Source organism: Chiloscyllium plagiosum, chromosome 19 (genome assembly GCF_004010195.1).
Source record: "Chiloscyllium plagiosum isolate BGI_BamShark_2017 chromosome 19, ASM401019v2, whole genome shotgun sequence".
Lineage (NCBI taxonomy): Eukaryota > Metazoa > Chordata > Chondrichthyes > Orectolobiformes > Hemiscylliidae > Chiloscyllium > Chiloscyllium plagiosum.
In genome coordinates, this window is record NC_057728.1 from 2,141,895 (window position 1) to 2,155,191 (window position 13,297).

Genomic DNA, 13,297 nt, shown 5'->3' on the forward strand with positions numbered 1-13,297 from the left:
AATGTATGATCATAACTTGGATGATGGAACTAAGTGTACTGCTACCAAGTTTGCAGCTGATAAAATTGGGTGGGAAGGCAAATATTGATTTTTACGCAGTCTACCAAGGAATATATTGTGGACAGGTAAGCAAGTGTGCAAAAACTTGACAGATGGAATATAGAATTATGCCACAATGCCAACATGGGCTCTTACACAGTAGCCTTACAGTTGGTACCTAATTGAATGAGTTTTTGAAATCCAAATAGCAAAGTTTACAGCTCCCCCTTTATCGACCCTTGTTGTTATCTTCTCAGCAAATAGTAATAAATTTGTCAAGCATGAATACCTACTGATTGATTATATTTCTAAATGATATGCAATTACAATCTTCACAGTAGACATTTTTCCAATCACAGACCTGAAACTAACTGCTCTAAAGTGCCTTTTCGTCTCCCTCCCTTTTTGACTAAGGGTTCATAAACTTGCGTTAGTTATCAAAAATTACCCAGTAATTGAGGGAAGAATAGAACAAAGAACAGCAGAGCTGAATGCAAATTATGTGGGGAAACACCATAGAAAACTGCAGCAACAGAGATTTTGGAGTCTTGTTCATGAATCATAAGTTAGCATCCATGTCTAGGGAGCAACAGAAAAGGGAATTGGAATATTGGCCTTTACTTCTGATGGAATAGAATGTAAAAAGAGGGCACTTTTGCTCAATCTATTTAAGGTACTACTCAAACCATTCTTGGAATACTGTTAACAGTTTTAGTCCCCTTCCCTGAGCAAAGGGATACTGGCATCGGAGGTAGTGCCGAGAAGGTTTGTTAGTTTCAGTATGGATCGACTTGCTGGAGGAGTGGTTGACTAAGTTAGGCTTGTACTCACTGAGCATGAGAATAATGAGAAATGACCTTACTGAAATGCACAAAAGTGTCTTTGGGGGCTTGATAAGTGGGGAAGCCATTTCCTCTTGTGGAAGAAGCTTGGACCAGAGGGCATAATCTCAGATGAAAGGATTACCTATTTAGATCAGAGATAAGGAGAAATACCTTCTGAGGGCATAAATCTGTGTTGTTTTTTTATCAGGAGCGCTCCAAAAGCTAGTACTTCCAAATAAACTTGTTGGACTATAACCTAGTGTTGCATGATTTTTTAAAAACTTTGTCCACTCCAGTTCAACACCAGCTCCTCCACATGAGGTGTATTTAGGGCTGAGACACATTTTTAATCTGAAAAGTGATCAAAGGCTATGGGAATAAGGCAGAAAAGTGAAGTAAAAGATTATCAGCCATTATTTTAATTGGAAGGAAGAGAAGGTGTGATGGGCTGAATGACCTATTTATGTTTCTGTGTCTTATTGTCTAACAATAGAGAGAGCAACTTGTTTCTCTTACCACCCAAGACGACAGACGGCAATATTCCAATATTTCCTACCAGGAGGTTATCCACAATCCAAATCTTAAAAGATCCTGTGGAATTAACTGCCGGCAATTCAAGTTCCAGGAACATTATATTTACGAAGTGTGTTGAAACTCAAATTCTGAACACCAAAATCCTCTTCAGAACCTTGAGCAAAATTGATCAATTGGATGATGATGAACCCTGACTCCTTTGCCAGGAGTTCACTGCTTAGCTTCAACATACATAGCAGGAAGGGAACTCATCGAGACCATTTTAATTTGCTATTTCTCATTGTCTACACACAGAATGCAACTCTACCTTTCATCTGGATTCAGGAAAATTAAAGCAGAAACTGGACACATGCTATATATTTATAATAGCTTTATCCTGCAAATCAAGCACACAACAAGTTGTACTTGTCATTAGGATGTCCTCTAGCTGGTGACAACCAATGTTATTGCTGGAAAGGCAGCCAAAATTATATTTATTTTCATTTGCTAAATTAAAACTGAAATTACTCATGGTACAAATCACCAGTTATCTTTTGGCTATTGTTGGGAGAGAGATTAAAGTTGGCGCTACACTATGGTGAACATATGAAGTGGGAGCACAGGTCAACAACTCGAAACCACCCCCAAACCCCTCCCCAGCCAGCTCCAACATTCACTCAGATCATGGCTAAGATTACAGCTTCTCAATACACAGGGCACAATCCTTCATACCTTTCAGCCATGCCTTTGAGATGGCTTAACAAAGTGTTTTCTATTACTTCTGTGTGCACTTGGAATTTCGACTTTCATGAATTCTGTATTCAGATACTGAGCTTTTCGCTTTGCCATTTTAACTGTAATTACACATACCTTCATCTAACTTTATGGACCATTTGTGTCATCGACATGAACAACAAGGAAACAGACCCTTCAGTCTAACTTGCCCATGCTAACCAGATGTCCTCAACTAATCCAGTACCATTTCCCAGGGCTTGGCTCATATCCCCCTCGACTGTCTCCATTCATATACCTATTCAGATGTCTTTTACATGTTGCAATTGTCCCAGCCCCACCACTTCCTCTGGCAGCTCATTCCACACATGCATCACCGCCTGCATGAAAGAGTTGCCCCTTCGGTCCCTTTTAAATCTTTCCCCACTCACCCAAAACCTATGCTCTCAATTTCTGAACTCCTCCCAACCCAAGGAAAAGGCCTTGCCCATTTACCCTATCAATGCCCTTCATGATTTTATGAACTTCAACAATCCCTCAGCCTTAGATACCGGGGAGAAGAGCCCCAGCCTATTCAGTCTCTCCTTATAGCTCAAATCCTCCAACTGTGGCAACATCCTTCTAAATCTACTCTGAACCCTTTCAAGTTTCACAACATGCTCACAATATTCCAAAACTGGCCTAATCAACGTCCTGTACAGCTGCAACATGACCTCCCAACACCTGTACTCAATACTCTGACCAATAAAGGAAAGCATACCAAACGCCTTCTTCACTATCCTATCTACCCGTGACTCCACTTTCAAGGAGCTATGAACCTACACTCCAAGGTCTCTTTGTTTAACACCACTCCCCAGGACCTTACCATTAAGTGTACAAATCCTGCCCCAATTTGCCTTTGCAAAATGCAGCACTCCACATGCATCTAAATTAAAAACCATCTGCCCATGGGTCCATCTGATCAAGATCCACTTGTACTCGGAGGTAAACTTCCTGACTGTCCACTCCAGCTCCAATTTTGGTGTCATCTGCAAACTTACTAACTAAACTATGTTCACATCCAAATCATTGATACAAACAACAAAAAGCAGTGAACAATAGACAATAGGTGCAGGAGTAGGCCATTCTGCCCTTCGAGCCTGCACCACCACTCAATATGATCATGGCTGATCATCCTTAATCAGTATCCTGTTCCTGCCTTATCTCCATAACCCTTGATTCCACTATCCTTGAGAGCTCTATCCAACTCTTTCTTAAATGAATGCAGAGACTGGGCCTCCACTGCCCTCTGGGGCAGAGCATTCCACACAGCCACCACTTTCTGGGTGAAGAAGTTTCTCCTCATCTCTGTCCTAAATGGTCTACCCCATATCTCAGCATCTCAGGTAACAATCCAGAGTTTATAACTTTTGAAATTCTGTTTTTCAATTTAGTGCCTGGCTCTGTGTACTGTATGTGCAGAACATCTTCCCCAGTTCTACCCATCATGTCTTAGATGTTTTGAACCTGAGCAACAGGCAGTCTTCACAAGCATCCGGAGAGCTAGCTATCTTCGCTGCACTGTCAAGCCCCTCACCACATTATTCTCACGTTTTCTATACTCCTTGTTACTCACCAGACCCGAATAGCTAGCTCTCCTGTACCATGGGGTTCATGGCCAGTTTGCATTCAAGCCCAATTCACCTCCAAACAGGACAAGAACCTACAAAGGAAAAAAAAAACACTTTTGGACAGCTGCAGAAACTTACACTCTTGTCTGGGTTCTCTTGCTTGTCTCAGCCTCTCATTCCTAACTGACTAGACAACTAAAACCAAAGTAGCTCACTGGATGCAAAGAAGTCAGAACACAATGAGACACAAACGTGCTAAGTAAATGCAAGTCAACTCTTGATGGTCAGCAAACTGGGGAATGTCTCCCCTGCTCTTAATAAAGTATGACAAGGTCTCACACATTCACCTTAACATAACAAGCCTCATTAAATAACTGACTTCAAGGAGGATCACACCCGAACAGCACGTCGTCAATTAAGTTTCAGGTGAGGGAGTCCTTGAATAGGTGCATGGCATGCTCCAGAACCAAAAGTGCAACCACATGAGCCTGAGGAACAGTGCTGTTGTCCAAAATATACATGGTACCAAAGGGGTACAAAGATTCTCTTGCCTGTGACAATATTATGTTCATAGCATTAACTCTTTGTTGAGGTACAAATCTATCTTGTGTAACATCCGTTGTACCCAAGTGCTAAACCTTCATTTCACATGACACAGTCAGCTTCACCATACCTGTGACTTGCAAGAGCTTTATTGTACACTGATCTTATCCTGTAATGACTTGCCAGAAAAAGCAAAAAAGTTCAATTCATTCCGACCTGGAGAAAGTGAACAGATCAGGTACTGCACCTTAGAAAGGCTTTATTCACCACCACTCCTTAAAGATTTTATTGGTCACCACACATTAGGAAAGCTTTATTGCTTTTGGAGAAGTAGAACACACATTTAGAATTTTACCTTGCCACTGAGGCATAATTACTAAGTACAGATTACACAAGCTGGAATTTACAAGGGAAGAGTGGAATTTGATTGAACTGTTCAGAATATTAGAACAGGAGACAGAATTTATTTCTGTGGGTTGGGGTATTCTCAAATTATAGAACAGGGCCAAATTGTTAAAAAAGACACTTCCTTAATAAATCAAATTAATAAAGACTTTGAGTCATAGAGATGTACAGCACAGAAACAGACCCTTCGATCCAACTCACTCATGCAGACCAGATAGCCTAATCTGATCTAGTCCCATTTGCCAGCACTGAGCCCATATCCCTCTCACATCCTATTCATATACCTATCCAGATGCCTTTTCAAAACTGCAATTGCACCAGCCTCACCATTTCCTCTGGCAGCTCATTCCATACACACATCATACTCGGTGTGAAAAAGTTGCCTCTTGGGTCCCTTCACCCCATCTTTCCCTTCTCATCCTAAACCTATGCCCACTCGTTCTGGACTCCCCGACCCCAGGGAAAAGACTCTGCCTATTTGCCCTATCCATGCCCCTCACGATTTTATAAACCTCGATAAAGGTCACCCCTCAGCCTCCGACGCTCCAGGGAAAACAGCCCCAGCCTATTCAGCCTCTCCCTATAGCTCAAATCCTCAAAACCTTGGCAACATCCTTATAAATCTTGTCTGAACCCTTTCAAGTTTCACAACATCCTTCCAAAGGAGGGAGAACAGAATTCCATGTAACATTCCAAAAGTTGCCTAACCAATGTCCTGTACAGCTGCAACATGACCTCACAACCCCTTTACTCAGTGCTGACCATTAAAAGAAAGCATACCAAATGCCTTCTTCACTGTACTATCTGCTTGCTCTACTTCCAGGAATTATGAACCTGCACTCCAAGGTCACTTTGTTCAGCGACATTCCCGAGGACCTTACCATTAAGTGTATAAGTCCAGCTAAGATTTGCTTTCCCAAAATGCAGTACCTCACATTTATCTAAATTAAACTCCATCTGCCACTCCTCAGCCCATTGGTCCATCTGATCAAGAGCCCGTTGTATTCAGAGGTAACCTCCTTCGATGTCCACTACACCTCCAACTTGTACACACAAATGGTGATCCAAGTTCAGATCTTTAACCTTGTACTGGCAATTCATGCTGGATCATTTCTTAGTTTTAATTGGACAGATTTTGTGAAACAAAATGAAAGGGTATGGAACGAGGCAAATTTAATCGAGTTAAAATGCAAAGCTGCCAAAATTTCACTGTAGGACAAGCGGCAGGGACTAAATGGTTTACTTCTCTTCCACTGATCTGTTAGCTTGAAGGACCGATATTATTACTATGGGCCCTTGTCCATCAGAAACTTGGGTTAAATCTCAGAACCATTCCAACTAACAGCAAAATGTCAACCATATTTGTCAACCTGGGCTGGCTTTATTCTGTCGCAAAACTATTTCAACTCAACCTCCATAAAGGGCATGTATATTCATCGCCCACCACAAGTGGAGTCAATACCCTATCACAAATGCTGGCTAATGACAAGAATTAATAGCGTGCAGATTTAAAAGTTTCCCAGTTAAACTTTCTATTTCCATTCAGACAACCAACTTTTTATTCCTTTATGACTGGGGAATTTGTAAAGCAGACAAACTGAGATGACTATGTAGCATCCATTTTCATAAAGATATCGACAAGAGGTATGATGTGGTTCGAGGAAAGTGAAACTCTTTTGGTGATGATGCAGGATGTTAAATTTGTTAAAAAAGATACCACTAACAATGGGAGATAAACTGCATTTGAAAAGAAGAATTTCAGCCACTGTGGTAAAGTTTGCCAGAATAGTCAAAACAGGAACAGAATTTTCAGAGCAGAATGAAGATTGGCTTGAAGCCTCCTCAATGAATGGAAGGTTTCTAGAAAACTTGTTAATGCTTGGTGGTTACACAGCATCAACCAGGGAAGAAAACGTCTCAAGGATATGCTACAAATTCCAATAAACTCGTTAACAGATGTGTTCTACTGAATGCCTTGTTACCACCTTGCTTCAGATTGAGCACTTCCTGCCCCATCCAACCCCACTAGAAAGCAATGTTTTTCATACGAACATCTATCTGAATAACTGACTGTTGAGCTTCCAAATTTGAAATGTGTGTGTTATATTTTATCTTGCATTTTCACAAATCTCCTTACTGTGGAATTCAGGCAATCAGATCAGAACTCAGCCTTAAAATGACAAGGCATGTGGAAGTGGTAGGTCAGAATTGGGCAAACTTACAACAGATCTTGAACATGACTTCTCATACAAGTAAATATTTCAAAGGTTTTAATGTTTAATTGAATTGCGAACACTTCAACTTAATTGACCACGTGAACTGCACTTTAAGTGAAGAGCACATGTCATGCTTTGTGCATTGGTGCAAGAGTAACTGGAGGATGTTATGGTTAATTAACTTTCCAAACCTACAATGCTAATTATACAGAAGAGTGAATACAGACAAGAGTACAATAATTCAGATTTTGATCGTAAAAAGATATGATCAAAGAAATAATGTTGATATTTTATGTTATCAACCATGCAAAAAAGCAGTTGTTCAAATCTACCTCAAAGCTAGGTTTTTGTGGTTTTCTTTCCTGGTTAAACAATGAGGAGACTGCATTATTCATGCTAAGATTGCCCTCTACTGAACCCAGATATAAATCCCAGTTTAAAAATCAGGTTTCTGGATCTGAGCAATGTTGCTTTACAAACAAATACAGCTACATTAAGCATTTTTATTCATTTGTGGGATGTGACCAGCATTTATTGCCCCACCCCTACACCTGTTGTTTAAATTGATAAATAAAAATACAGGTCCTTGAGCTATAATGCGCACTTCATTCATGTGACTGATGAATTGGGAGCACAGTTTCGAAAGCCCGAACTTTTATAACATGCACTGGCTGTCATGGAATTATATCGTTAACACGAAGAGCTCTTTTGAAAGCGCGATGTTTCTATCACATGGGATTACACAAGAAAGCAATCATCGCATAATAATAACTAATGGTACTAAAATCCTCAATCTGAAACGCAAGTTGTTGGGAATAGTCACATCATGCATTCGGAGAGCAATAGTTATATTGATGAAAAGTCATCTCCACTAATGCTGAAAACCGACTCAAATCTGAAAACCTCAACCTGAGCTACAAATCTTCTCAAAACTCGCTAACATCTATGGGCGCAATACGCTAAAACTGGCCCTAAAGGATTCGCCCGGAGGCTCACTGAAGATGTTATTAGTATGTGACGAAACCTCTGAAAATGAACCTTCCAGCTCAGTAAGCAAATCTACATCCAGAACCAACTCAATGCTGAACATTTTCTTTCTACAATAACCTGCAACTGGTATTCAACTACTTGCAAAAAGCTCCCATGTTCTGTTACTGTACCCCTCTAACAAAGATTGAGTTTCTTTCAGCCTCATGCTTTCCCATCAATACGAATTACTTCAGATTTAGAGAATGAATGGGTTGCAGGGAGGGGAGGAAGAGAAGTGACAGGATGGAAGGATGAGGTCAGGCTGAGAGAATACAGGATAATGGGTTGCAACGTATTGCTACCTCTCAGCTGCACAAAGGGTCTGTGCATGGTGAACAGACAATGCAGCCACATAATAACCTCAGACCCTCGCAGAAGAAAGAGTTGGAGGGAACGTGGGTTGTGGGAGGTTATGCACTTCGGTTGGAAGAGAGACAGACTTTTTTTTAAAATGGGAGAAAGCTTCAGAAATCTGAAGCACAGAGAGACCTGGGAGAAAGTGAGGACTGCAAATGCAGGAGATCAGAGTTGAGAGTGTGTGGGGTGCTGGAAAAGCAGGTCATGCAGCATACTGATAAAGGGCTCCTGCCTGAAGAGACCTGGGAGTCCTAGTTCAGGATGCTAAGGTCAACATACAAGTTCAGTTGGCAGCTTGGAAGGCATGCACTTCAAGAGGGCTAGAATACAAGAGCAGAGATGCACTACTGAGGCTGTGTAAGGATCTGGTCAAACGACACAGCCTCAGAGTAAAGGGAACAGAAATGAGGAGGAAATTTTTTCAGTCACTGGGTTCTAAATCTGTTGAACTCATTGTCGCAAAGGGCTGTGAAAGCCAAGCTGGTGGTGGGATGAAGCAGAGAAGGGAGGGGTGATAGTGGAGGGATCAGGGGAAGGAGAGTGGCTGTCAACGTAGTGAGAGAAGTGCCACTGTTTTGCAAAAGCAGGCTTGTAATCAAATTGAATGGAATCATCATATGTAACTGCAACACCTACTCAGCACCAAATGGCTGAGATGCTGCAAACATTTGGTTTCAAAAGGTCAACAGACACACAGTAAACAATGAATAAGATTCTTAAGCTTTACACAAATCCCTACCCTGACAACATCACATCAGAGCCATGAGAAATGCTTTTAAAAGCAACGAATTTGTTACCCTACATTAGTGACGTAAGTGAATTGTACTAAAATACATTTTCCCATGGGTGTTGCTTTTCTTACTTTCCTGTCCTTATAGAAGACCCTTGCAGTTATCTCAATACATTCCACTCCTGCAGGAGGGGCAAGGACCATTTCTGTGATATTTGGTCTGACATCTCCTGCTAAAAAAAAGTGAACAAACAAGATAAGGTAAAATAAATGCCATAAGCAACACACTTATAACAAAGATTTAATTTTACTGCATTGGGAATACTTTGATTTAGTTTCCATGCAAATGCAAACCACTTTGCCTAAATGTTGAACCTGAGTGAAACAGCGCACAACAAAGTGCTAAACTGACTAAAGCAAATAGAACCTCACCAAGAATATCTCATAGCTTTGTGGCAGGGCTGTGCTAGAGCAGTCTGTATGAGCAACGACAATGTGAAGTCTGAGTCCAAGTTAGGCTTCTTGACACTGAATTGTGACTGCATCCCCATCGTACAAAGACCATGAAAAATTTCAAGTCTAACAAATTATATGGCTTTTATGCAAGATTTCCCAAGACACAGCAAGAAATGCAGTTATGGGATATCATCTTTTGAGGATTCAGGGAGACTGGTCTCAGTACTGCAAAAACTAAACCAAAGTAAAATAAATGTACCACAGTCATAAGGTGTCAACTGACAAAGTAATGACAGCCTGTCAGCAATGAGTCACACAAATCAATTTCATTATGACATGTTAGCAAAGTGCCACAGAGCAGCAATTTAAATCTGAAGAACTCAAGACCTATGTCGATGAAATAGTACTTGAACATTTTCTTAAATAACAGGTTGAGATTAATTCTTCAGATGAATTATTTATTCCTGAATTCGACAAAGTTTTCACCAAGTCCGACAAAAAAAAAAATCAAATAACATAGAAAGTATGTAACCGACTTGGAAAACACATGGCTGAAATGTGATTTGACAGCAGTCATGAGAAGTGCAACTTCAGTCTCGAGTTTAAGCACTGCATGAGTTCAAACATCAATGCTTGGATCCTTACCATTCCTATCTACATCGCTAGGAGTAAATACGAGGTTGACACTGTAAAAATCAACACAACAGCAGACACAAGAATTAAGAAAATATGAAGGAGTTTTTTAAAAATAACAATTGTTTAAATTCTATCAGTATCTGTAAAATAACATACAGTAGAGAGCATAAAAGGCCACAATTTCAGATTTAAATTGGATGAGTCCAGACATTGTTGAAAAGACAGCCGAACATAGATTTTGAACTTCAAGTGTTAGGTTCAACCATTATTTAAGTAAAGTCATGCAAACTATACATCATAAACCGACAGATTGCTCACAAAGGGAAAGATAGAGAACAGAGGGAAAATTAAGACAGTTTAGTCAAAGCAGCTGAATGATATCTGTGAGGAGGGGGAGAGCCCAGTAAGAAACAGGCAATTCTGGATTTGGTGGTGTGCTTTGTGGCAGACTTGGTCAGGGACCTAATGGGTGCAGGGATCCTTCGGGAGCAGAGGCACAATGTGCTAGATTCACCCGGCAGCGAGGGGGAGAGAATGGAATCAGATGCAACAATATTGCAATTGAATAAGGTTAAGTATACAGATACGAGGGAGGAGCTGGCCAAAGTTGATTGGGAGGGGAGCCTAGCAGGGACGACAGTGGTGCAGCAATTGCAGGTGCTTTTGTGGATAATTTGGGAGGCACAGCAGAAATTTATCCCCAGGAAGAAGAAATATATGAAGGGTGAACTAGGTAACCATGGCTAACAAGGAAAGTCAGGGACAGCATAAATGCCAAAGAAAAAGCATACACAGTAGTGAAGGTTAATAAGAAACCATTGGTTTTTAAAGGCATCCAAATCCTAAGGAAAAATTTCAAAAAAACCAGCAAGGGGGGAGAAAATGGAATGAGGGTAAATTAACTTGTTTCACAAGGGAAATTGCAAGAACTTTTATTTTAAAAAATCTAATAGGTAAGAGTGGATATTGGATCTCTGGAAAACGTGGCTGCAGTAGTGGTAATGGGAAACAAAAATGGCAGAGGAGTTGAAGACATACTTTTTAATGAGTCTTCATTGTGGAAAACACCACCATCAGAATTTCAAGAGAGTCAGTACAGAGGTGAGTGCAATGGCCATCACCAAAAACGTCGGCACGCTGGAGGCAGGAAGAACACAGCAAGCCAGGTAACATCTTCCATCTTACATTCTAAGTAGTTGATAAGCTAGGCTCAGGTCATTATGCAATAAGTCGAGAATATGGTGTTGGAAAAGCACAGCAGGTCAGGCAGCATCCGAGGAGCAGGAGAATCGACGTTTTGGGTAAAAGCCCTTCATCAGCATCCTCGATGAGGGGCTTTTGCCCGAAATGTCGATTCTTCTGCTCATTGGATACCTGCTGTGCTTTTCCATCACCACACTCTTGACTCGAATTTCCATCATCTGTGGCCCTCTCTTTCACCTCATTATGCAATGAGTTAAGAGAAACAGCAGAGTGGAGTAGACAAATGGGAATTTGAAAATACACTTGAATCAGATAACAGGAAGAACTGCTTTAAAAAGGAGAGACAAATCTTGGCTATAATTGTCCACAATTAAATACTGAGAAACGACAGAATTTCATTGCCTGTAAAATACTCAGACCTCCTGAAGTCATTGAAGGTGCATAAAAAAAGGGATGTTCTCCAATATGCCAGAGGAAGGTTGTTTTTAGCTAATTCAAAAATATCAGAAATAATTGTAACTTGCTTTTGATGAGGCAAAGTGTTACACAGACATCAAGGTTTGTCATCCTTAACTGGGTGACCTAATTAGGCCACTTGCAGTTGAGTAAAAACTAAAGCGTCAATTTTTTCAACATCTATGTTTGCTTCCACAATTTGAATGAATTCCTGAGGTCACATAAAATGGAGGCCATTTGGAAATGCCAAAGATAAGAAGATCCAAATTTTAAACTTACAACTCTTGCAAGCCAGGTGCAGCAGTTTAGTGGTTATGGTTCTGTACAACCCCCACCACAAACAACTGTGAAAATTAAATCACATTAGTTTATGGAAAACCTGATAGAAATTACCAAAGATACTGGATTATTCAAAAAGCATCATTCAACCTCTCATATTTCATCAGGTAAGAAAACTGTTACCCCAGTGTGGGCTGGCTTCCATTTAATGCTACCTCACACCTCATGCAAGGCTCTTAATATCCTCTGAATTGGAATAGTAAATCAACCAATTGTTCAAAATCTTAAACAGGGCACTTTAAAATCTACGTAAACATAGCAAGCAGACAAGTGCACAATTAATGTATCAGCCCACCAAGCCTGCCTCGTTATTCAATCTGATCATGGCTGATCCTCAATTGCTCTTCTCTGTGCTCTCCCCATATTCCTTGATGCCATTTTGGTCTCCGAACATTTTCTTTTTCCAAAAATATATTCATTGACTTAGCTTCCATTCTATTTTGTGGTCAACAATTCCACAGGTTCACCTCCCTTTGTTAAGAAATTTCTCATCTCAGTCCAAAATGGTCCACTCCATATTCTAGAATGCCATTACCAGGTAAACATCATCCATACACCCAGTTTGTCCAGCCCTGTCAGAATTGTATATGTTTCAATGAGATCCTCTCTAATTCTTCAAAGCTCCAAACTTGCCATCCCAGTCAAGTATATTTTTTTTTAAAAGGGAGACCAATCAAAACTGCACACAATGTTTAGTGTTGTCTCACTTAGTCCCTGCACAACTACAAGACATGTTTTTTGCATACTCAAAACCTCTTAGAATTAAGGCAAACAAACCATTTGCATTCCCGTTTGTCACACTTGTCTGTTTGCTTTCAGTGACTAGTGTACATGGATTGCCAAGATCTTGTTCATGCCCTTTTGCATCTGAACATCTGATAAGTCCCCGGGGCCTGATGGTCTACATCCCAGGGTACTGAAGGAGGTGGCTCAAGAAATCGTGGATGCATTGGTGATTATTTTCCAGAGTTCGAAAGATTCGGGATCAGTTCCTGCGGATTGGAGGGTGGCTAATGTTGTACCACTTTTTAAGAAAGGTGGGAGAGAGAAAGCAGGAAATTATAGACCAGTTAGTCTCACCTCAGTGTTGGGAAAGATGCTGGAGTCTATTATAAAGGATGAAATTACAACACATCTGGATAGTAGTAACAGAATAGGTCAGAATCAGCATGGATTTATGAAGGGGAAATCATACTTGACTAATCTTCT

The 13,297-nt window shown here is 40.6% G+C and overlaps 1 protein-coding gene across 9 annotated transcripts in view; it reads right to left on the minus strand.

Moving 5' to 3' along the window:
• Window positions 1–13,297, minus strand: part of cnot4b (CCR4-NOT transcription complex, subunit 4b) — a 177,174-nt gene that overhangs the window by 120,169 nt on the left and 43,708 nt on the right. The window contains exon 1 of one of the 9 annotated variants that reach the window (XM_043708932.1): window positions 9,131–9,148. The exons of 7 other annotated variants lie outside the window; for them this stretch is intronic. The gene's annotated coding sequence lies outside the window, so the exon portion shown is untranslated. Of the gene's footprint in view, window positions 1–3,723; window positions 3,740–9,130; window positions 9,149–13,297 lie in introns of those variants that run through there. One more of the 9 variants, XM_043708933.1, reaches the window with a different exon arrangement.